The sequence below is a fragment of the Zingiber officinale genome, chromosome 1B (genome assembly GCF_018446385.1).
Source record: "Zingiber officinale cultivar Zhangliang chromosome 1B, Zo_v1.1, whole genome shotgun sequence".
Classification (NCBI taxonomy): Eukaryota; Viridiplantae; Streptophyta; class Magnoliopsida; order Zingiberales; family Zingiberaceae; genus Zingiber; species Zingiber officinale.
This window is the reverse complement of record NC_055986.1, coordinates 55,231,247-55,257,526: the sequence shown is the minus strand read 5'-3', so window position 1 is coordinate 55,257,526 and position 26,280 is coordinate 55,231,247. Positions and strand designations below refer to the sequence as shown.

General features: G+C 37.1%; 1 long non-coding RNA gene across 2 annotated transcripts; it reads left to right on the top strand.

Moving 5' to 3' along the window:
- The first annotated feature begins 24,720 nt into the window (after positions 1–24,720).
- LOC121967418 lies at positions 24,721–25,871 on the top strand. 2 transcript variants are annotated; one of them, XR_006107768.1, is made up of 4 exons: positions 24,721–25,106; positions 25,214–25,275; positions 25,373–25,475; positions 25,810–25,871. It is a non-coding gene; the product is annotated as an uncharacterized LOC121967418 (long non-coding RNA). The 2 variants fall into 2 exon arrangements; XR_006107765.1 differs by having other exon boundaries at positions 25,373–25,480; positions 25,810–25,870.
- Positions 25,872–26,280: the final 409 nt, after the last annotated feature.

Genomic DNA, 26,280 nt, shown 5'->3' with positions numbered 1-26,280 from the left:
GTCATGCTTATCTTCATGAATGATAACAAGGCTAGCATAAGTTATTATTATTCCTAATCTACCATCATGCATACTTAAACTAAAACTGTAACTTATCATAAAAAAAATATGGAGTAGACATGCATACTTAAATTAAAGCATTTCTTATCATACATAAAAAAAATAGCATAGGCATAGAAATTCTTACTTGGAGTGGCAGGATGTATGCTTGATGTGTGTATGTAGTGGAAAGGTAGACCTTCTCTGATACCATACTGTAACGCCCACCCTCCTACTGCTTAAGGAGGGACGGAGTAACTTACTTACATACGTGCATACATATAAAATCATGGCAGCGGAAACAGTTTTTTAATTTTTTTTCTACTCTAATCATCATGCTTATCATACTGAACATGTAGACTTACTAGTATTTATGCATACAATTTAATTAATACCAACTACTTGAAACATAATTCATGATATCATAAGCATACTAGCATGAAACATGAAGAACATAAGTGCATAACTATCCATACTAGTTAAAGTACTATCAAAGCATAAAGACAACACATGGTTCATATGCAAACTTAGAACATAAAACATAAAGTAGTTTTTTTTTTCTTCCACCGTGCCACTGCCACATACACTCTTGCCCTTCCTGCTGCTCCTCTTAGTTTAGCCATTCCTTTCCTTTTTCTGTAGTACAAGGAAACATAAAAACTATAAGCCCATAGACTTAGTAAGTCTCTTTCCTACTCACAAAAACCATGAATCATGCATGAACATAAAGTGGTAATATGTTCATTTGGTAAATCATAACATAACATGTGAGAGCATAACATAAAGTCATATCATATCATGTGAGAGCATAACAATAAGTCATATCATATCATGTCAGGACATAAAATCATATCATAACATGTGAGAGTATAACTTAAAGTAGTAACATGATCATATAAGCATCATAGACATATTTCAAGGGCATCTTTAAGAAGCATAAAGGAACACATATAACATGAACTTGTAGATGCAAGATGTTATTTTGAAAACATGTATCATGAAATGAGTATATGCAAGATGTCATTTTTAAAACATATATCATATACATACTTAAACATAATCTCAACATGAGGGCCTAGCTTGTACCACATACATACATAAATGCGCGCATCCTAAATAGATCCAAGGTAGCTAATCTTGAACCTATGTAAGAACTAGGCCCGTTTCATAGACCATCAACCTAGGGGCAACTTAGGAGCCCATCCCTTTTACTAGGCCCGTTTCATAGACCATCGACCTAGGGGCGCTTTTGGAGCCCATCTTTGGTACAAGTCATACAAAGTAAAATAGCATGTCATATAATGTCATATCATAACATATCATGTTCTTGTCATATCATAACATTTCATGTTCTTGTCATATCATGAAGAGTGCTCTTGATCCCAACTTAAGGGAAGCATCTCTTAGGCTTTTCATCTTACATAAGCCTTGCATAAACAAAGCACGATGGCACCAAGTGCACATAACATATAGCATAACATAAAAACATAACATGATAACATGAAGTGCAGATTATATAGCATCTCATAAAAACATAACATGATAACATGAAGTGCACATATCAATTAACATGGTGACATAAAAATTCATATCATATCATAAGAGTCAACATCATGCATGATTAAGGTTTTGAAACTTCTTACAAGCCCTAAATCGTGCTTGGCCGAAACATATAAACATACATCATGAATTTTCAAACAACATGGAGACATGAAATCAACTACCTAAGTCCTCATAATCATTAATCATAACATGTAAGACCTTAGGAACCCTAGGTAGCTTCTTAACCTCATTCTTCTTATCTTGGCCGAAACATGAAGGCATGTTTTAAATTTTCCTTTAATCAATTTAAAGCATGAAACTTTTGCAACCTACATAGCATAGCAAGTGAGTCCTTTGGTAACCATAAGTGAGGTTCTAACTCTAATATTCAACCTTGGCCGAAACCTCAAGGTGGTATTTCTAGGTTTTTCATGCAACATAAGCCATGGAAATTTAACCTAACATTGCATAGGAAATCATATATCATGAGGAAGCATAAAACAAGTATAGTTTAGGTCTACAAATTTCTCTATGCCTTTAATTCAACCTTGGCCGAAACCTAAGGTAAGGTTCTAGGTTTTATTTACACAACATGTAGCATGAAAACTTAACTAACAACTTGTAATAGATCATCTATCATGAAGGAGCATAAACAAGCATGTTTAGGTTTCAAAACTTTGCTCTAAACCTTATGTTCATCTTTGCCGAAACCTAAGGTAAGGTTCTAGGTTTTGTTTACACAACATGTAGCTTGAAAACTTAACTAACAACATGTAATAGATCATGTATCAGGAAGGAGCATAAACAAGCATGTTTAGGTTTCAAGACTTTGCTCTAAACCTTATGTTCCATCTTGGCCGAAACCTAAGGTAAGGTTCTAGGTTTTGTTTATACCACATGTAGCATGAAAACTTAACTAATAACATATAATAGATCATGTATCATGAAGGAGCATAATCAAGCATGTTTAGATTTCAAAACCTTACTCTAAACCTTATGTTTCATCTTGGCCGAAACCTAAGGTAAGGTTCTAGGTTTTGTTTACACAACATGTAGCATGAAAACTTAACTAACAACATGTAATAGATCATGTATCATGAAGGAGCATAAACAAGCATGTTTAGGTTTCAAAACTTTGCTCTAAACCTTATGTTCCATCTTGGCCGAAACCTAAGTTAAGGTTCTAGGTTTTGTTTATACCACATGTAGCATGAAAACTTAGCTAACAACATGTAATAGATCATGTATCATGAAGGAGTATAAACAAATATGTTTAGGTTTCAAAACTTTGCTCTAAACCTTATGTTCCATCATGGCCGAAACATAAGGTAAGGTTCTAGGTTTTGTTTACACAACATATAGCATGAAAACTTAACTAACAACATGTAATTGATCATGTATCATGAAGGAGCATAAACAAATATGTTTAGGTTTCGAAACTTTGCTCTAAACCTTATGTTCTATCTTGGCCGAAACCTAAGGTAAGGTTCTAGGTTTTGTTTACACAACATGTAGCATGAAAACTTAACTAACAACATGTAATAGATCATGTATCATGAAGGAGCATAAACAAATATGTTTAGGTTTCAAAACTTTGCTCTAAACCTTATGTTCCATCTTGGCCGAAACCTAAGGTAAGGTTCTAGGTTTTGTTTACTCAACATGTAGCATGAAAACTTAACTAACAACATGTAATAGATCATGTATCATGAAGGAGCATAAACAAATATGTTTAGGTTTGAAATCTTTGCTCTAAACCTTTTATCTATTCTTGGCCGAAACCTAAAGGAGATGGTTCCAAACTTTTCAAGTAACATATGGCATGAAAACTTAAACTAACATCATATAGGAGATCATACATCATAAGAAATCATGAACATGCATAGTTAGGTTTCAAAACTTTTCTCTAAATCTTTTATCTATTCTTGGCCGAAACCTAAAGGAGATGGTTCAAACTTTTCAACTAACATATGGCATGAAAACTTAAACTAACATCATATATGAGATCATACATCATAAGAAATCATGAACAAGCATAGTTAGGTTTCCAAAACTTTTCTCTAAATCTATTCTTGGCCGAAACTTGCAAGGCAAGACCCTAGGTTTTTCAAGCAAGCTTTAAGCATAGAAGCATACGTAAGCTACTTATACTGCAGGTGAGTGGAATACTTACATCTCTCGCTTGATTTACTAAGGGAGGTAACCTTGCTTTGTGAACTTTTCCTAGAGAGAAGCTCCTTTGCTTGGTTCGGCAATGGTGAGGAAGAAGAGGTTTGTTTGGTTTCGGTGGAGAGGAGGAGGGAGGAGGAAGAGAAGAAAATGAAATTTTCTCTTTCCTTTTCTCCTTTTATTCCAAATGAAAGGAAGAATGAAAAATGAACTTTTCCTTCCCTTTTCTTTTACTCATCCTACATGAAGGGAGGAAGTAAAACTCTCTTTTCATTGTAAGAAGAAGAGGGAAACTTGGACTACTCCTTCTTAGTAAAGAGAGCCTTCACTTTCCTTACCTTTAACCATAATTTCCCTCTTTTCCTATCAGCACACCCCTGCTGGGGCTACTGGTTATAACATGGAACCACTTACTAAGAGGTCCTAGGTTAAATTCTTGGCCATGCCTCTTTTTGGTTCTTTTTATTATATATATATTTTTTTAAAGAAGAATCCACATGAAACCTATTTAATCATGCATAAATTCATGTAAAATTTCTAGGGATCCTATGGGTGTTATAGAAGGGAGAAGGGAGATCAGAGAATAAGGAATGGAAAATGGAAAGTGAAAGATAAGATATAAAACCCAGGTTAAAATTGGAAACTTAGGTTTATTAATCCAATCGACTCCCAGCTTAATTGGGTTTTCTAAATAGACTTTCTCCTATCCTAATAGATTTACCCCCCCCCCCCCCCTCTTAAATGAGTCATACAGGATCCAATCAAATCTCAATTTTTTTTTAAAATTTCTAAAAATCCCATAATGTTATTTCTCTAATAACACTTACTATTTAATTATTATTTGGGTGCAATATTTTATTTTTTTAAAAAGATATCTTTTAAAATTTTGACATTTTTAAGGATTGTTGATCAAAACCAATCATCTAGATGTTGGGTCTTTGGTGCCGTAAAAACCATTTTTTGTGTTGCGGAAACCCCGAAATCCCATGCCACCGGATCCGTGCGAATATTAAAATTTTCATGTACGTGTTTTTCTAATCCTAGATCTACTTTAGATCTACATGTTTAGGAGTTTATACCTTTGATGCGAAGCCCTTCGCTTATCCCACTCGTCCAAAAAGATGCTAGATCTCAAGGGTGTCAAGTGAACACCCCTTTATGTGTATCCACACGAATAATTAGGTGGAGAGGAAACCTTAGAGTGTGCTAGCACACTTTGAGGGTTTCGGCCAAGGAGGAGGAGAGGGAGAGAAGAAGAAGCAAGGAGGAATAATAATGATCGATTATAAAATAAGAGTAAAAATGGCTTAAGTATTTTCATCTAATGAAAATACTTAATGCTCATTAACACCATTAATGAGCCTCATTAATGAGCCTTAAAGAATATTTAATGAATATTCATTCTTCATTAAATGGCCATTTATAAACTCATTTGAAATTTGAATCTAAAATTCAAATTGAATTCCATTTATCATTGAATTCAAAATTCAATGAATATCATCATTAAGCCTCACTTAAGTCTAACTCAAGTCTAGCCTCACTTGAGTTTAACTCAAGTCTAACTCAATCAAGTCTTACTCAATTAATCTAATTTGGATTACTCTTAATCCAATTCGGTTCATCACATGAACCTAATCCTCTTGGTTCATCATATGAACCGAATCTCCATCTAATTGTCCTTTGTGTGTGACCATATAGGTTCTTGTAACATTGGCAATGCTCCTAAACTCATTTAGAAGCATAAGTAATGAGCGGTATCTAGCAACACATCATTACTACCCAAGTTACAAGAATGTTGAGATCCAACATCGCCTTGTGACTACTAATTGTGACTCTTTACAATATATGACAATGCTCTTCTATCCTTGACATCTAGATTGATCAATGTGAGGCATAGACCGTGTCATCCTCTAATCAATCTAAATCTTGAACTCCAAGTAGACTCACTCTAATCAAATGAGCTCAATATCTCATATTGACTCATTTGGGCATGACCATGCACTTAGTGGTCTCACTCTATCAAGAATAATGATGTCACTCCTGTCATATAGGAGGGATAGATCCCATCTACATCACTCACATCCCTCCGCATAATTTGTTACATACCCAGTAATCGCCTTTATAGTCCACCCAGTTACGAGTGACGTTTGACGAAGCCAAAGAATGCAACTCCTTATGTAGGGAAACATGGTGACTTCAGGTCCAAGGACTAGTAGTCATACTAATAGCCACATGAGAAAGTATATGACACTCATATAACGATGCATGATACTTTCTCATGGCGAGTCATTTAGTATACATTCTCTAATTCATACCCATGTGTCAACTTGATATCTCTATATCCATGACTTGTGAGATCAAGTCATCAAGTTGACCTACATGCTAGTCTCATCGCATTAACATTGTCCCTGAATGTTAATACTTGACTAGGAATGATTAAGAGTAGCGTTCCCTATATTATCTTACTATCGATTCAACCAATCGATTGATATAGGTAATAACCTTCTACTCAAGGACGCTATTATGCTTAGTTATTTCGCACCAATACAAGTAAGCATAATAACAAAAACAAAAGCCTTTATATATATATAGGAATATGTTACAATGAGTCCATACAATAATCATCATATGATTGGCTCTAGGGTTCTAACTAATAATCTCCCATTAGCACTAGTGCCAATCAGTATAGGCTCTAAGGCCCAATGACCTAGTGCGACCATCATGCTTTCTCTGTGCCAAAGCCTTGGTCAAGGGATCAGCGATGTTAGCCTCTGTGGGCACTCTACAAATCTTCACATCTCCTCTATCGATAATCTCTCGAATGAGATGGAAGCACCGTAGTATGTGTTTGGTCCGCTGGTGTGAGTGAGGTTCCTTAGCCTATGCAATTGCTCCATTGTTGTCACAATAGAGCTCTATCGGATCGACTATGCTAGGAATCACCCCAAGCTCAGTAATGAACTTGCGGATCCAAACTGCCTCCTTTGCTGCTTCTGATGTAACAATATACTCGACCTCTGTTGTAGAATCAGCGACTATGTCCTGCTTCGAACTATTCTAGCTCACAAAACCACCATTTATGCAAAACACGAACCCAGACTGCGATCGATAATCATCCTGGTCAGTTTGGAAGCTAGCATCACTGTAATCCTTTACAGCTAGCTCGTCATCGCCTCCATATATCAAGAAATATTCTTTAGTCCTTCTCAAGTACATAAGAATATTCTTGACCGCTATCCAGTGACTTTCACCTGGATCTGACTGGTATATGCTCGTCATGCTCAAAGTATACGAGACATCAAGACGAGTACATAGCATGGCGTACATGATAGATCCTGTGGCTGAAGCATAAGGGATCTGATCCATGCGGTCTCTCTCCTCTCTAGAAGAGGGACCTTGAGTCTTCGAAAGACTCATACCATGTGACATCGGCAGAAATCCCTTCTTGGAGTTCTGCATGGCAAATCATAGTAATACCTTGTCAATATATGTACTCTGACTTAGGCCAAGCAATCTCCTAGATCTATATATATCTTTATGCCTAGAATGCGGTATGCTTCACCTAAGTCCTTCATTGAGAAACAAGTCCCTAGCCAAGTCTTTACAGACTGCAGCAAAGGGATGTCATTCCCAATGAGTAGTATGTCATCCACATACAATACAAGGAAGACAACTGTGCTCCCTACAACCTTCTTGTAGACACAAGGTTCATCTTCATTCTTGATGAAACCAAACTGTTTGATTGCATCATCGAATCGAAGATTCCAGTTCCAAGAAGCTTGCTTTAGTCCATAAATTGACCTATGCAGCTTGCATACTCTGCCAGTATGTTGTGAATCTACAAAACCCTCAGGTTGTGTCATGTACACATCCTCGAGCAGGTTTCCATTCAGAAACACTGTTTTGACATCCATCTGCCAGATCTCATAATCGTGGTACGCTACAATAGCAAGCATGATCCGAATGGACTTAAACATCACTATTGGAGAAAAGGTTTCATCATAGTCAATATCATGAATTTTCTTGAAACCTTTAGCTACCAGACAACCCTTATATATAAGTCCATCCATGTCAGTCTTTCTCTTAAAGACCCACTTACACCCAATGGGTTTCACCCCTTCAGGTGGATCAACCAAAGTCCATACTTGGTTGGTGTACATGGATTCCATCTCGGATCTCATGACTTCTAGCCATGACTCAGAATCTGGTCTCATCACAGCTTCTTGATAAGAGGTAGGCTCATCCTCATGAGCACAACGTCATCATGGTCAGACAAGAGAAATGAATATCTCTCAGGCTGATGACGTACCCTGTCAGACCTGCGAAGAGGTAGGTCTACTTGAACTGGTTGCTGTTCCTCAACTCCTTGTGGGACAACATCATCCACAACACTTTGTGGTTCCAGTTCAACTTCCATCGAGGCTTCAGTGCTATGGTCAATATCTTGAACTTCTTCAAGATCGAACGTACTCCTACTAGTTTTTCTAGAAACAAAATTCCTTTCTAGAAATACCCCACTCTTAGCCACAACTACTTTGTGTTGACTGGGAATGTAGAAGTAATATCCCTTAGTTTCCTTGGAAAATCCAATAAAATAGCACTTATCGGATTTGGGTCCCAGTTTGTCTGAGACTTGACGTCGAACGTAAGTCTCACAACCCCAAATCCTCATAAAAGACACCTGGGCATCTAGATTAGACTCAAATGAATTCGGATTACACTCATTGGATTAATGGGGAAGACTCATTAGCTTATTGGGTTAATGACTTATTAGATTAATGGCTAATCCAATATATTAACATTCAACCCACTAAAGAGGATTAATGTCCATTAATAGAGATTAATGAAGTATTCATTAAAAGGGAGACCAAAAGTTAACAAAAGCCATTTGCAATGCATTTTTGGTTAAGATATTTTTCTACTTTTCTTCCTCTTCTTCTCTTGGCCGAACACCTTGTTGTTGGTAGCACAATGAAAGTTGTTCTTCTTTAAAGGTTGATTTCGTACGGCGAATGAGGGATGTGCTCATGTGGATACGGTAGAGATGCGACCATTATGATCGTGCTGAGATATGTCAAATCAAAGTTTTGTCGAGATTGTATAGTTCACACAACAAAGGTAACAACTTGATTAAACATGTATACTATATTTGCATGATCTTTGGAGGGATCAATTTTTCAACTACATATATATATATATATATATATATATATATATATATATATATATATATATATATATATATATATATATATTATTTTTTGCAAAAGATCGCTATATATATATATATATTTGTGTGTGTGTGTTATTGTTACACACCACTCTAGATACCACTACATCTATGTGGCAGAGTGGACAGACTATGACAATTGCTCACTACTTTAGCTACAACTACATCTGAGTGACTGGTTCGGTAAGATGTAGAGTAGCTATCTAGCTACATAACAAGGAGATCACTATCTGCATGCAACTCCGCTACCACTACCCCAAATGGCCGAGTGGGTACTATAAGACAAGCTTCACCCAACTCTAACTACCACTACCCCAGAGTGGCCTAGTGGAAAACTAATATAACTGGTGACTCTCTCACACCACAAGGGAGACATAGTCCGTCAACATACAAGTAATGCAATGATGTGCACGATGATAATATCAATGACTCAAACACAATCATCATTAATGAAAAAACATGACAAACATAATTAATCTTGAAACATGACCTATCAATCACATATATCTATATGTATGAAAGGATCCAACAAGTGTCTACTAAACATGTATAGTAATATTAACACCTATAATTCACACCATACACTTGTATACGACTACAACATATGAATAATTAACATAGTAACTCCTATAATACACACCATACACGTGTGTACATTACCACATGTGAATGACCAATATGATAACTCTTATAGTACACACCATACACGTGTGTACACTATAGAGTATGAATATCCAAGATAAGACAGTATGAACAATAAATAGGTCATTAATCCTTTAACCAGCAGAATTTTGTTAGCTTAATATGCAGATTTTGATTAGCATAGTATGCAGAATTGTGTTAGCTTAATATACAGAACTTTGATTAGCATAGTATGCAAAATTGTGTTAGCTTAATATGCAGAATTTTGATTAGCATAGTATGCAGAATTGTGTTAGCTTAATACGCAAAATTTTGATTAGCATAGTATGCAAAATTTTGTTAGCTTAGTATGCAGAATTTTGATTAGCATAGTATGCAGAATTTTGTTAGCAAAGTATGCAGAATTTTGATTAGCATAGTATGCAGTTTTCTTTTGTTAAAGCTTCGAATGCAGATTTTTTTTGTTTAAGCATTTCAATGTTAGAATTTGTTTAAACATTTCAGTTTTTAAAGAAGCATTCTTTTATTAGAAGTATTAACAAGTATAAGTATTTTACTTGAGAAGGCTAGTACCCGACTTCCGAGGTTGTCGTTAAACAAATCCATGTGACCGTTTCCGAGGTCTCGGCTCTGGTAAGACCAAGGTCTTTACCCTCGTAGGACTGGTGGCTCGCTACCTCAGTTTCTATAAGGGAGCGCGCAATGGTACTAAGTCTGGGCCCAAGAGATTAGTATTTTGAAGTATAAAAGTATAAGTTTTAAACAAGTGAAAAAAGATTCACATAAGTTTAAAATTCAGCAAGTTTAGTTTCTTTTATTCTAGCATGTTATTTAGAATTTTCTTGCTGTTATTTGCTATTAGATGAGCAACTTTACATGTTTAACATTTCAGTATATTCACATGCATATTCGAGTTTTGTGAGTTAGATAATGCTTACTAAGCAATTTTGCTTATAGTTGCATTTCCTCTTACTGCAGATAAAGGAAAGGAAAAGCTATAGCGAAGGAAGGCGACAAGGAGGTGCGGATGGATGTGTGATGTTTGGACTATGGAAGCCTTGGGATTTAGTTTAATAATTCATTAGGACTTTGCATTCAGAATATTGGAACCATTCTTTCATGTTATTAGATTTGCATTGGATATTTTATGTTTAGAACTCTTTCTTTTAATTGCTATGCACATTGGTTTATTATCTGAGTTGTATCATTGTTGCATGCTTGTGTAGATTTATATATATAGTTTCTAGCATGTTCAGATTGATGTATAGTTTTAGTTGTGAACGTATGCTTGAGTAGTATGTTTTCCGCTGTTACATATTGTATGCTTTGAGTTTTGAGAGTTTTAAGCATAGATAATTTCATGTGAGCAACATTAGTTAAGTATAGTTAGTAGTCCAGTAGTGCTCCACCCTCACAGACTAGTAGGGTGGAGGGTGGGGTGTTACAAGTTGGTATTAGAGCAGTCCCCATTCTCCAGCATCACACATCAGCACCAGCCTTGCCGTCTTCAAGTAAGAAAGTATTTAAATTTTTTTTAGTATGCTTTTCTTATTCTTTACAGTAAAGAGAAATTTTTAGAAGTATTTGATTATATGTGCAGAATAATGAGGTGTTTAGAAGTGCTTACTCATAAATGTTTAAAGTCAAGAATTTTGCTTAGTTTCCTCTCTCTACATAACTAGATGTCAAGAAGAGGACGCCCCCGTACCACTCGTACTGAGGACCGAGCACAGGAGAACGAAGAACCCAGAACAACTGAACCAAATCTTTCTGAAGTTATTGCTCAACTCCAGAGACAAGTGGTAGAGCAACAACAAGTGATCGTCAATCTGATGGCTAATCGGCAGCCAGTTCCTCCCACTCCTCCAACTATCAATGTGGAGACTCCAGTGGTGACTGAGGTTCCACCAGCTGTCCTGGAAGTCCCCACAGCACCTAGAAGATAAGAAGCATACCTGATATAGTGGCTGAAGCTGAAGCTAGAAAGCTTCTCGGGCACGACTGAGCCCTGGGATGCTCAGGGTTGGTTCAAGACACTAGAGAGCACCATGGAGCTTCTTGACTGGCCAGAAGTCGAGAAGGTCAAGTGTGCCTCTTTCTGCCTATCAAGAGATGCTCGTATGTGGTGGGAGAGAGTTAAGAGCAAGAGAGCATGTCAATCAGATGAGCTGGGCTGACTTCGAGACAGAGTTTCACGAAGAATTCTTCCGCCAACGGATCACCAATAAACATTATGAGGAGTTTATGGAATTCAGACAAGGTGACATGTCAGTGGAAGAAGCAGTAAAGAGATTCAACAGACTAGCTCGTCTCTGCCCCGAGCTAGTAAGTACAGAGAAAGAACGAGTCAGACTGATGCTCCGAATGCTGAGGCCAGAAATAGCACTTAACGTGAGTAGTGGAACTCACCGACCACAGACTGGTGAAGAACTGGTCAGCAGGGCATTAGTCGCTGAGCATTATCTGAACAACATCAAGGCACAACAAATGCAATTCAAGCCAGTCAAGATAGAGGACAAGACAGCAGGGAGTCAGAAACCTCAGGCAAGTAAGCAGAACTGGAAGGGCAAAGATAACAAGAGGAAACTGTGGAATACAGGAGGAAGCCAAAAGGGAGGTTCTATAGACAAGCAGGCCAAGTTCCCTCCCTGTCCTAAATGTGGGAGAGTACATCCAGGAGCCTGTCTTTTGGGTATGACTGGATTTTATTCGTGTGGTCAAGAAGGACACCTGGCTAAGGCATGTCCTAACAACTTCAAAGCACCTCAACAATAGGCAGTGCAATACAGGAACAAGCCTCAGTTACACTACATGCCTGCGACTCTGGACGGACCTCAGCTCAGTCAAGGAAGGTTGGAAGCCCCACCAGTTTCAGCCAGTGCCAGAGTATTTTCCCTCACTAAAGAGGAAGCTGCTAGTGCCTCCACGGTCATAACAGGTCAAGTAGTTATTTTTCAGCATTTAGCTATTGCACTATTTGATACTGGGGTGACCCATTCTTTTATATCAGTACTCTTTGCCAAAGAATTTCAGATGCCTACAGAGAGCATGAACTCTAAATTTTTAACGACCCTACCTTCTGGGGAAGTCATGGAATCCAACCAGTGGCTTCGGGCTGTACCAGTCAGAATTTCAGACCGAGAGCTATATGTTGATCTAGTAGTCCTTGCGATGCAAGATTTTGATGTCATTCTAGGTATGGATTTCCTCAGCTAGTACAGTGCTTCGGTGGACTGCCGCAGAAGGAAGGTGATTTTCAGCCTAGAAGGTGAACCATCCTTTGAGTTCACGGGAGTGCCGAAGAGGAAGACCCAGAAATTCCTCTCTTCCCTCACAGCTCACCAGATGTTAGCTAAAGGGTGTACTGGTTTTCTTGCGTACATTATGAATACAGAAGAACAATAAAGACCCAAGCAGGAAGATATTCGAGTAGTCTGTGAATATCCAGAGGTATTCCCAGAAGAGCTACTTGGACTACCTCCTAATAGAGAAGTGGAGTTTGAAATTGAATTGGTTCCTGGTACTAGTCCAATTTCAAAAGCTCCGTACCGGATGTCTCCAGTAGAGCTGAAAGAGCTATAAGAACAACTCCAGGAGCTGCTTGACAAAGGTTTCATCCGCCCTAGTCATTCACGATGGGGAGCTCCAGTGTTGTTCATTAAGAAGAAAGACGGATCTATGCGGATGTGCATAGATTATAGAGCGCTAAACAAAGTAACAATTAAGAACAAGTACCCTCTTCCCAGAATAGATGATCTATTTGATCAGCTAAAGGGGGCAACAGTGTTCTCTAAGATAGACCTATGCTCTGGGTACCATCAGTTGAAAGTGAAAGAAAGTGATATACCCAGAACAGCTTTCAGGACCAGATATGGACACTACGAGTTTGTAGTCATGCCTTTTGGAGTAACTAATGCACCTGCGGTCTTCATGGACTTAATGAACAGAGTGTTTAGAGAATACCTTGACAAGTTTGTCATCGTGTTCATCGATGACATTCTGATCTATTCAAGAACCCCAGAGGAGCATGACACGCACTTGAGAATAGTACTGCAGACCCTTCAGCAAAAGCAGCAGTACTACAGACCCTTCAGCAAAAGTAGCTTTATGCTAAATTCTCAAAGTGCGAGTTCTGGTTGGAGCAGGTGGCGTTTCTAGGTCACATCATTTCTAAAGAAGGTATTCAGGTGGATCCAACCAAAATAGAAGCGGTCAACAACTGGTGTAGACCCAAGAACGCCAGAGAGATCAGAAGCTTCCTTGGTTTAGCTGGATATTACAGAAAATTTATGGAGGACTTTTCCAGGATTGCTTCTCCACTAACAACCCTAACTATGAAGAACAAGAAGTTTGAATGGTCAGACAAATATGAGCAAAGTTTCCAAGCATTGAAGAAGAGATTGACCAGTGCTCATATTCTGACTGTTCCAGAGAGTGACAAGAGTTTTGACATCTACAGTGATGCTTCCAAGATGGGCCTTGGAGCTGTTCTCATGCAAGAAGGGAAGGTTATAGCTTATGCTTCCAGACAACTCAAAGATTATGAGAAGAACTACCCCACTCATGATCTTGAGTTAGCAGCTGTGGTTTTTGCACTAAAACTCTAGCGACATTATCTGTATGGAGTTCAGTGCAGAATCTTCACCGACCATCAGAGCTTGAAGTATTTCTTTACCCAGAAAGATTTAAACATGAGACAGCGCAGATGGCTAGAGTTGGTTAAGGATTATGACTATGAAATCCTCTACCACCCAGGTAAAGCTAACAAAATGGCGGATGCACTAAGTCGAAAGTCCAGTGCAACTCTGATGCACTTGTCATCATTAGCACTGCCACTACAGAAGGAACTGTTAGATTTTGGAGTCGAAATTATTTATGGGCAACTCTCTACATTGACCTTAGAGTCAACCCTGCTTGAGGATATACAGAGAAAGCAAAGTGAAGATCCAGATATCCAGAAGATCAAGCAAGGGATACAAAAAGAAGAAAATTCAGAGTTTCGGGTATCAGACAGTGGAATTCTTTATCAGGGGAGCCGCCTTTGTGTCCCCAATGATGAGGAATTGAGAAAGAAGATTCTAGAAGAAGCTCATAGTACACCATACTCCATGCATCCTGGTTCCACCAAGATGTATCAAGATTTGAAGCAGAGATTCTGGTGGTCTGGACTTAAAAGAGATGTTGCAAGATATGTCAGTACCTGCCTGATATGCCAGAGGGTCAAAGCAGAGCACCAGAGACTAGGAGGAGTTCTACAGCCTCTCCCAATATCAGAGTGGAAGTGGGAAGAAATATCCATGGACTTTATAACAGGTCTTCCAAGAACCACTAATGGATATGATGCGATATGGGTGATAGTGGACAGATTAACCAAGTCTACCCACTTTCTAGCCATCAAGGTGTCTCACTCTATAGAGCAATTGGCACAGCTATATGTTAAGGAAGTGATCAGACTTCATGGAGTCCCGAAGTCGATTGTTTCCAATAGGGATGGGCGGTTCACCTCTCATTTTTGGGAGTGTGTTCAAAATGCACTAGGCACCAAACTCAAGTTCAGCACAACCTTCCATCCCTAGACGAATGGATAGACAAAACGAGTAAATCAGATTTTAGAAGACATGCTCAGGGCTTGTGCATTAGATTTTAAAGGCAGTTGGTGCAAGTATCTGTACTTAGCTGAATTCACCTACAACAATAGCTACCAGGCCACTATCAAGATGGCACCTTACAAGGCACTGTATGGCTGAAAGTGTAGATCACCTATATGATGGTTGGAGGCTGGAGAAAGAAAAGAGATGGAATCAGAATTGGGCAGGCAGACCGAGATGATAGAAGAAACCACACAGGCCATCCAGAGAATTGAGGCTGCCCAGAGCAGACAGAAAAGTTATGCTGACACTCGCCGTAGGCCACTTGAATTCCAAGTAGGGGATTTAGTCTTTCTCAAAGTTGCTCCAATGAAGGGAGTGATGAGATTTGGCAAAAAGGGCAAGTTAAGTTCCCACTATTTAGGGCACTACTTGATCACAGAAAGGATTGGGAAGGTAGCTTACAAGCTGAACTTACCATAAGACATGCCAGCAATACATAATGTATTTCATGTCTCTATGATAAAGAAGTGCCTTCTTGACCCTAGCCAAGTGATTCAGCCTCAGTCAGTGCAGATCCAGGAGGATCTTAGCTATAAGAGCAGACCTACACAGATAGTGGACAAGGAAGTTAAGAGACTAAGGAACAAAGAAGTACCACTAGTGAAGGTCATCTGGCAGAATCAGAAGTAAGAGGAAGTTACTTGGGAGCGTGAGGACAGTATGAGACAGAAATATCCAGAATTATTCTAAGTTCGAGGACGAACTTTTTATAAGGTATGGGGAATTGTAACAACCCAAATGTCCTCATTACAAGTCTTAATAGTGCTTAAAAATATTTAGAAATGCTTTAGAAATATTCTAGAGATTTTTAGGAATTTTTGGAGTATTTTTATACAATTTCCGGAGTTCGTTTGGTATTTTTACCAAAAGAAAGAAGTTTTAAAAAAATAAAGAGATTCGGTCGAGGTTCGAACCCGCGACCTCCGACCCGACCCAAGACTTAAGCGAAGTGTGATGACCAAGAACCCAGCAGGGTTGTGCTGATAAAAGAGATAGCGAAATTAATTTATGTGGTTGTAGATAACAACAATACTAAGTTATAAAGAGGGATAAGTTGAGGTTCTGTTTCCGTGACCTAAACCATCCTCTCCTCTCCTCTCGCTCACGATGGCGGTGCTCGAGCAGGAAACAAAGTCGGAGTTAGGGCATCGTCTCCGGAGGCCGGCCAAGGTTCAATCCGAGGGATTCTTTACAGTTTCAAGATTCTCTCGTCGAGGAGAGCTCGTGGGCATGAGGAAGAGCCGAAATTCGAGCAATCCGAAACCCTAGCAGCCTTTCGTTCGGTTGTAAGTTCAAGAACGAGGTAAGTTGCTTCTCATCTGCAGTAGGAGTAGTTTCGGATTCTTGTTCTTATTGATTCCAAAGCATGCTGTGAAGGGTGTGGTATATTTTTTTAAATTTCTGCCATGAAGCTCAAAGAAGGGAAATGAATTGTAAAGGGTAGGCATATGGTTTGGGTTCTTCAGATTTCGTAATATGCTGTAATGAAATTGTGGTAGTTAGGAATTTATTTTCCTTTTTTCTCTCGAATCATGCGGCACAGAATGGAGATTAGTTAGAGGGTTAAAAGAAATTCCAAGTTTTGTTTTCTCTTGTCATTGCTACTGTAGCTAGCTTAAGGGATTCTGTTGTTCTATAAAAGTATAGCTTTGAACAAATTTACATGGATCTTTAGTTTCAGCAAGTTCTAGTCTTGTTCGTGTTAAGCATTTGAAATGAAAATGAGTTTTATATGGGTTTTGAATTCCAGCAGGTTTCAATTTGTTGTGCTATGTATGAGATAGGAACAACCTCATTTGGAGCTTAGAACAGCCCGTTCCTCTTGTGATTCCACGGGCAAGAACAGCCCCTGTTGTCATTAATCCTTTAACTAGCAGAATTTTGTTAGCTTAATATGCAGATTTTGATTAGCATAGTATGCAGAATTGTGTTAGCTTAATATGCAGAATTTTGATTAGCATAGTATGCAGAATTTTGTTAGCTTAGTATGCAGAATTTTGATTAGCATAGTATGCAGAATTTTGTTAGCAAAGTATGCAGAATTTTAATTAGCATATTATGCAGTTTTCTTTTGTTAAAGCTTCGAATGCAGATTTTTTTTGTTTAAGCATTTCAATGTTAGAATTTGTTTAAACATTTCAGTTTTTAAAGAAGCATTCTTTTATTAGAAGTATTAACAAGTATAAGTATTTTACTTGAGAAGGCTAGTACCCGACTTCCGAGGTTGTCGTTAAACAAATCCATGTGACCGTTTCCGAGGTCTCGGCTCTGGTAAGACCAAGATCTTTACCCTCGTAGGACTGGTGGCTCGCTACCTCAGTTTCTATAAGGGAGCGCGCAATGGTACTAAGTCTGGGCCCAAGAGATTAATATTTTGAAGTATAAAAGTATAAGTTTTAAACAAGTGAAAAAAGCTTCACATAAGTTTAAAATTAAGCAAGTTTAGTTTCTTTTATGCTAGCATGTTATTTAGAATTTTCTTGCTGTTATTTGTATTAGATGAGCAGCTTTACATGTTTAGCATTTCAGTATATTTACATGCATATTTGAGTTTTGTGAGTTAGATAGTGCTTACTAAGCAATTTTACTTATAGTTGCATTTCCTCTTACTGCAGATAAAGGAAAGGAAAAGCTATAGCGAAGAAAGGCGACAAGGAGGTGCGGATGGATGCGTGATGTTTGGACTATGGAAGCCTTGGGATTTAGTTTAATAATTCATTAAGACTTTGTATTCAGAATATTTGAACCATTCTTTCATGTTGTTAGATTTGCATTGGATATTTTATGTTTAGAACTCTTTCTTTTAATTGTTATGCACATTGGTTTATTATCTGAGTTGTATCATTGTTGCATGCTTGTGTAGATTTATATATATAGTTTCTAGCATGTTCAGATTGATGTATAGTTTTAGTTGTGAACATATGCTTGAGTAGTATGTTTTTCGCTGTTACATATTGCATGCTTTGAGTTTTGAGAGTTTTAAGCATAGATAATTTCTTGTGAGCAACATTAGTTAAGTATAGTTAGTAGTCCAGTAGCGCTCCACCCTCACAGACTAGTAGGGAGGAGGGTGGGGTGTTACACATCCCTAATTGTCTTCTTATGTTACTGAATTCTGCTTCAGGTAATGGTTTAGTAAATATATCAGCCAAGTTAGATTTAGATTCAATATAGTTAAGGTCAATATCCCCTTTGGAAACATGATCCCTAATGAAATGATGCTTTACTTCTATATGTTTAGTTCTAAAGTGATGTACTGGATTTTTAGTTAGATTTATAGAGCTAATATTATCAATGTAAGTTTTTATATTTTTATAATTTAGATTAAAGTCTTTTATGGTATGGGACATCCATAGCAATTGAGCTACGCATTCACCCATTTTTATGTATTTGGCTTCGGTGGTAGATAATGCAACACATTGTTGCTTACAACTAAACCATCTAACTATAGATGATCCTAGCAATTGACGTCCGCCACTAGTACTGTTTCTATCTAACTTATACCCGGCATAATCAGAATCAGAATACCCTACCAAGTCAAATTGTGAAGTTCTAGGGTACCATATTCCTACCTTAACAGTTCCTTTTAAATATTTAATAATTTGTTTAACCAAGGATAAATGGGACTCTTTCACACAAGTTTGGTATTGAGCACACATACTGACTGTAAATAAAATGTCAGGTCAGCTCGCGGTTAGGTAAAGTAAACTTTCTATCATGCTTCTATAAAACTTTAAGTCAACAGATTTACCATTTTCGTCACTATCAAGATTAATGTTACTTGCCATAGGTGTTTTAAGCTCTTTTGAGTTTTCTCATACCAAATTTTTTAATAAAGTCTTTTGTGTATTTAGTTTGATGTACATAGTTACCATCTTTAGTTTGTATAATTTGAAGACCTAAAAAATAGTTTAATTCACCAACCAAACTCATTTTCCATTAAAGTTACAAATTCCTTTAAGAATGTTGAGTTGGTAGAACCAAATATAATATCATCAACATAGACATAAGCTATGAAATGTCTGAATTAAAGGTTTTAATAAAAAGTGTAGGATCAATTTGTCCTTCTTTAAATCCTTTTGATTTTAGAAAGCTAGACAGCCTTTTATACCAAGCCCTAGGTGCTTGTTTTAGTCCATATAATACATTTTTTTAGTTTAAAGACATAGGTTGTGTAACACCCATAGGATCCCTAGTTATTTTATGTGAATTGTTGCATGATTAGAATAAGCCTTATATGAATATTTCCAAAAATAAAAGAAAAATAGAACCAAAAAGAGGCATGACCAAGGTTTGAACCTTGGACCTCTTGTTAGATGCATGAATGTCATAACCAGTAGCCCCAGCAGGGGTTTGCTGATAGGAAGGAAAGGGACAAGATAGTTAATGGTAATGAAAGTGAAGGCTCTCTTCACTAAGAAGGAAAAGTTTAAGTTTCCTTCTTCTTCTTTCAATGAGAAGTTGGTTTTTGCCTTCTTCCTTCATGGAGAATAAATAGGAAAAAGGGAAAGAGAACTTCATTTTTTCTTCCCTCTTCCTCCTCATCCTTCTCTCCACCGAAATCAAGTCCCTCTCCTCACCATTGCCGAAACCAACCAAAGGGTTTTCTCTCTAGGAAAGCTTCACAAGCAAGGTTACTTCTCCTAGTAAATCAAGCGAGAGGATGTAAGTATCCCCCTCACCTGCAGTACAAGTAGCTCCCATGTTTTCTATGCTTAAAAATCATTTGAAAAAAACCTAGGAAGTTACCTTGTAGGGTTCGGTCATGATAAGTAAATTTGGAAACATGCCATCTATTAGTTTTTGGTTATCTATGGTGGTTAAGGTTTTTCATGTTTGATGTTGCTTAGATCTTGGAACCTTGCTCTTTAGGGTTCGGCCATGAAAAGATAAAGAGGTTTAGAGAAAGTTAAGATGTAAACTATGCTTGTACATGATTTCTTATGGTTTGTAACTCACTACATGATGTTAGGTTAAGGTTCTTCATGTTTGATGTTGCTTAGATCTTGGAACTTTGCTCTTTAGGGTTCGGCCATGAAAAGATAAAGAGGTTTAGAGAAATTTTAAAATGTAACCTATGCTTGCTTATGATCCCTTATGGTTTGTAACTCACTACATGATGTTAGATTAAAGTTTTCATGCTTCATGTTGCTTAAAGATCTAGAACCAAGATCGTAAGGTTTCGGCCAAGAGGGAATAAAGGAATTAGAGGAAGTTTAAGAACCTAATTATGCTTGTTTATGAATACTCATTATATGTCACCCACTATATGATGTTAGTTTAAGATTTTTCATGCTTCATGTTGAAGAAAAGATTGAGAACCATGCTACTAGGGTTCGGCCAAGAAGAAGAAGAAAAAAAGAGATTAGGTTAAAAGCTACCTAGGGTTTCTAAAGGTCTTACATGCTATGTTAAGTATTATGAAAACTTAGGTATTTGATTTCCATGTTTTATGTTGCTTGAAAACCTAGGATTCATGCTTTTGATGGTTCGGCCAAGTTAGGTTTTAGGGTTTGTAGGAAGTTCAAAACCCTAACCATGCATGATAATGATTCTATATGATATGGTATGGACTTTTATGTTATGATATGCTTTATGTTATGTACACACATGCCATCATGTTATGATTCCTTATGAAATGCTTTATGTTATGTGCACTTATGATTCCTTATGATATGCTTTAGGTTATGTGCACTTTATGTTATCATGATATGCTAAAAACATGCTATGTTTCATAATATGACAAGAACATGCTATGTTACATGATATGACAAGAACATGATATGTTTATGAAAGGCTTATGTAAGATGAAAAGCCTAAGAGATGCTTCCCTTAAGTTGGGATCAAGAGCACTCTTCATGATATGACAAGAACATGATATGCCATGATATGACAAGAACATGATATGTATGATATGATAAGAAACATGATATGCTATTTTAATTTTGTATGGCTTGTACCAAGGGTGGGCTCCATAAGTGCCCTAGGTCGATGGTCTATGAAACGGGCCTAGTAAAAGGGATGGGCTCCTAAGTTGCCCCTAGGTCGATGGTCTATAAAACGGGCCTAGTTCCTAGTAGGTTCAAGATTAGCTACCTTGATCTACTTAGGATGCACGCATTCATGTATGTATGTGGTACAAGCTGGGCCCTCATGTTGAGATTATGTTTAAGTATGTATAAGATATATGTTTTCAAAAGGACATATTGCATATGTTCATTTCATGATACATGTTTTCAAAAGTACATCTTGCATCTACATGTTCATATTGTATGGTTCTCCTTTATGCTTATGTAAGATGCTCTTGAAAATATGTCTATGATGCTTATATGATCATGTTACTATTTTATGTTTATGCTCTCACATGATATGATATGATTTTATGATTATGCTCTCACATGATATGATATGATTTTATGATTATGCTCTCACATGATATGATATGATTTTATGATTATGTTCTCACACGATATGATATGATTTTATGTTATGCTCTCATATGATATGATATGATTTTTATGTTTATACTCTCACATGCTATGATATGATTTTATGTCTATGATCTCATATGATATGATATGACTTTATGCTTATGTTTTCACATGTTATGTTATGATTTGCCAAATGAACATGCTACTACTTTATGGTTATGCATGATTCGTGGTTTTGTGAGTAGGAAAGGGACTTATTAAGCCTATGTGCTTATAGTTTTATGTTTCTTTGTACTGCAGAAAAAGGAAAAGAGTGGCTAAACTAAGAGGAGCAGTAGGAAGGGCAAGAATGTGTGTGGAAGTGGCATGGTGGAATAGATCCCTTTGTGTTTCAGAACTTATATATATATGTCTTGACCTTTCATGTGAACTATGTTTAGCTAGATGCTTTGATAACTACTTGAACCAGCATGGTTAGCTTATGCACTTATGTTCTTCTGTTTCATGTTGGTATGCTTATGATATCATGAATCGTGTTTTAAGTAGTTGATGATAAATCAAGTTATATGCATGAATGCTAGTACATTCACATGTTATGATTGAAGAGATTATCATGTTAAGCATGTTTTTATGTTATATGATTATATGGTTCACATGTCATGTTTAGTTCATATGCATATGCTCAAATTAAATTTTAGACAACCCACTTCCGCTGCCATGATTTCATATGCATATACATGTATGTATGTTTTAAGTAAGTAACCCCATCCCTTCTTTAGAGGGGTGGGTGTTACAGGTTGGGTTCTCAATGTCCTCAAATCTGGGTGGTTGACTTACGTAGACTTCTTCCTTAATGTGCCCATTTAAAAAAGTGGATTTAACATCCATTTGGTATAACTTGAAACCTTTAAATGTTGCATAGGCTAGCAACATTCTAATTGATTCAAGTCTGGCTACCGGGGCATAAGTCTCATCGTAATCTAGTCCTTCGATTTGACTGAACCCTTTGGCTACCAGATGAGCTTTATTCCTTAAGATTTCCCCTTTATCATCTATTTTATTCCTAAACACTCATTTTGTGTCAATAACTGACTTATCTTTTGGTGGAGGTACTAAATCCCAAACCTAATTTCGTTCAAACTGATTTAACTCTTCTTGCATTGCAATTACCTAGCCAGGTTCTGTCAATGCATCATTTATTTTTAGGTTCAATTTTGGATATTAGTGCTATTTGACTTAAGTTCCTAAAAGCAGATCTGGTTTGAACACTTAATTCGGGATTTCCTATGATTTGGTCAATTGGATGATTTGGATTAGATTTAAATACTTGTGGATTAGAGTTTTGAATCAGGTTGGTTTGTGCTATTCTTTCTTCTTCTTCTTGATCAACTGAATCATGTTGATTAATGGAATTGTTATCATATTCATTAAAGGTTATTTGTGTTTTCCTCAATTTTCAAAGTGGACTTATTATAAACCCTATAGGCTCTACTTGTAGAAGAATAACCAAGAAAGATTCCTTGTTGAGTTTTTGAACTAAACTTTCCTAAGTAATCTTTAAGATTTAAAATATGCACATTACAACCAAATACTTTAAAATATTTGATGTTAGGAATTTTATTAAAATAGATTTCATAAGATGTTTTATTTTGATCTTTATTAATTGTAATTCTATTCTGGACATAACAAGCTGTATTAACAGCTTCAGCCCAAAAACATTTAGATAAACTATATTCATTTAACATTGTTCTTGCAGCTTCTTGTAAAGTTCTATTTTTACGTTCGAATAGGTCATTTTGTTGTGGAGTCTTTGGACATGAACACTCATGATGATACCCATTTTCTAAACAAAAATTATTAAAATTAAGGTTTTGAATTCTCCGCCATTATCACTACGTATTTTCTTAATTTTAATTTCTTTTTCATTTTCTATTTGTTTACAAATTTTTTTAAATATTTCAAAAGTTTCATTTTTATTAGCTAAGAACTTAACCCAAGTATATTTAGAGTAGTCATCAATAATTACTAAGCAGTAAAGACTCCCATTTAAAGATTTTGTTCCATGAGAATCAAATAAATCTAGATGTAGTAGGTCAAGTATTTTATTTGTTCTATTTTGATTAGTAAGTTTATGAATTGATTTAATTTGTTTTCTCTGTTGACAAGAATTACAAAATTTGTTTATAGGATTCCCTAATTTTGGCAAACCCTTAACTAAATTATTTTTGTTTATTTTTAGTAAATTTCTAAAGTGGGTGTGAGCTAATCTCCTATGCCACAACCAAGTTTCATCATGATTTATTAACAAACATTTGGGTAGTGTTTTAGGTAGATTAATTGAATATATATTTTTATCCCTAAATCCTTTTAATAATATATTAGATGAGTCATTGTAACTTATTAAGCATTCAAAAGATACAAATTTAACTTTAAAACCCGAATCACAGAGTTGACTTATACTAAGCAAATTGTAATGAAAATGTTCAACAAGTAAAACTTTTTTAATTGAAATGTTAGACTGTAATTGAATTTTACCTGTATCTATTACCTTTAGTTTGTTATTGTTTCCAAAGGAAACGGACCCTAAGTTTTTGAATTTGATATTGGTAAATTTGTGTTGATCCCCAGTCATGTGTCTGGAGCAGCTGCTATCCAAGATCCATTTATCCAGAGCTTTGGATTCCTACACAAAACGTAGGATCAAAGGTTGGTTAATCTATGAGTTTTAGTATGTGCGTAAAATTTTAGATTTTTGTAGTTGATTTGGATTAGAAATAATTTTAATTTTTTTTATACTTTTAAATAATTGACGTGTGAGATACGGTAAAATAAAATAACCTATAATGATTTATGGGAATTTTTGGACATTTTTCTGGATTTATTTGGAGGACTTATGACAGGGTTTAAGGGGATAAGTTATTGGGCTTAAGATGTATTGGAGATCATCATTTGAGGGGTTTATTAGAGAGTTGATTAGGTAGAAAAATTAAACCCTTCCTATATAAATAGGAAACAACGGTGCCCTAGCTTCACCCCGTGCCTTTTCCCTTCCTTTGTTTTCACCGACACCTCGCCATTTCACCCGACTGCGCCGACGGGCTCAGCAGCGACGATCGCCCGCGACTAATCGCCGGCGTCGGGATTGTGAGACCAGTCTCCGGTCTCCTCCCCGCCTGATCGGAGATCTCATCGGTGGCATCCTTCGTCGAAACGTAGCTTCGCGCAAGGGATTCTCGGCCGGGAGAGGGGAAATCGATCTCCGGTGATGCTGGAGTGAGATCTCTTGTTCCAGAGCTCCATGGTGGCGAGAACCAGGTAGCTGATCCATTTTCCCGAGCCTTAGAGCCAAGCCGATTACGTCGGGTTTCCCTTCCGCCGCTTGTGGTGGCTCCTGGCAGTGAGGTAAGTTAGGGTTTGGTGCTTGTTTTGGGATTTTTGGTTTTAGTTGGAACCTGTGATTGGGATGCCGGAATAAGAGATTGAGATGATTGTGGTTTCGTTCCTGGCAGTGTCACACTGGGAGGAGCACGACCATACCCTCCAGCAACTGTTCTTCACCGGGAAGCAGTAGGTAAAGTCTTTATTGTTCCAGATGTTTAACCTGTTGACCTAGGTGTAGGATTCAAGTGGTATTATGTGATGAATGGTGTGATTTCAATGGCTTGTAGCTCTATAGGAGTTTTGATCAGTGGAGCTGCGACAGCAGGCAGCACCAGTGAGATTGTGCCAGGGGTCTCACTTACCGGCAGTGAGTCAACAGCGGGGAGTTAGGTAAGGTATGTTGATTTTGTTAGAATTGGAAGCTTGTTGATTGTTGCTTAGATAATTGATGGATGTAGATTTTGTTAAGGAATGAGATAATTTCGTACTGTACCAGTGTATATGGAACCAATGCATGTTTAGAACTCCTTATGTTGATCAGATTAGGTTGGATTTGTGTGATTCGCGGGAACAGATAGATTATGGCTTGAGACTAGTTTTTGAGTAGTTCAGTGTGGATTTGTTTAGGTAATAAATGAAACTCGGATCAAATTCGCTGGTCATGTACATTAGTATAGTTATTCAGTTTCATATGTAATTAGTAAAAATTTATACGTTGACACAGGACTCTGATCGCGGGTGTCGTGACGAAGTTGACGTCGGATTTAACCTACATTAGAGGCGGGTACTTCTTGCTTTATCTTTTTAGTATTTTGGTCCTAGTGCATGAGCTTTATGTTCAGATAGTTGCTGTATCTATTTTGACTTCACTCTTATTTTTCCTGCGTTTGATACTTCCATTCAATCTTTGAGCTACTCGTTTCTGTATCTATACAGTCTCTCGTTGCTATCGATGATATTTAACAGATACTATATTACTAGGTATCAGATACCAGATACCAGATGCCAGACATTAGATATTAGGTATTGGATATATAGACACCTGATACCATGTTTACATGCTTTGGTTGCTGTTATTTACACACCTTACTGAGCATGATGGCTTCATGTAGCATACCTGTTTATATTGACTGTTGCATTGTTCGCATCATGTCATTGCATGCATTGCCGACGACCCTGTCTCCCTTGTGGTTGA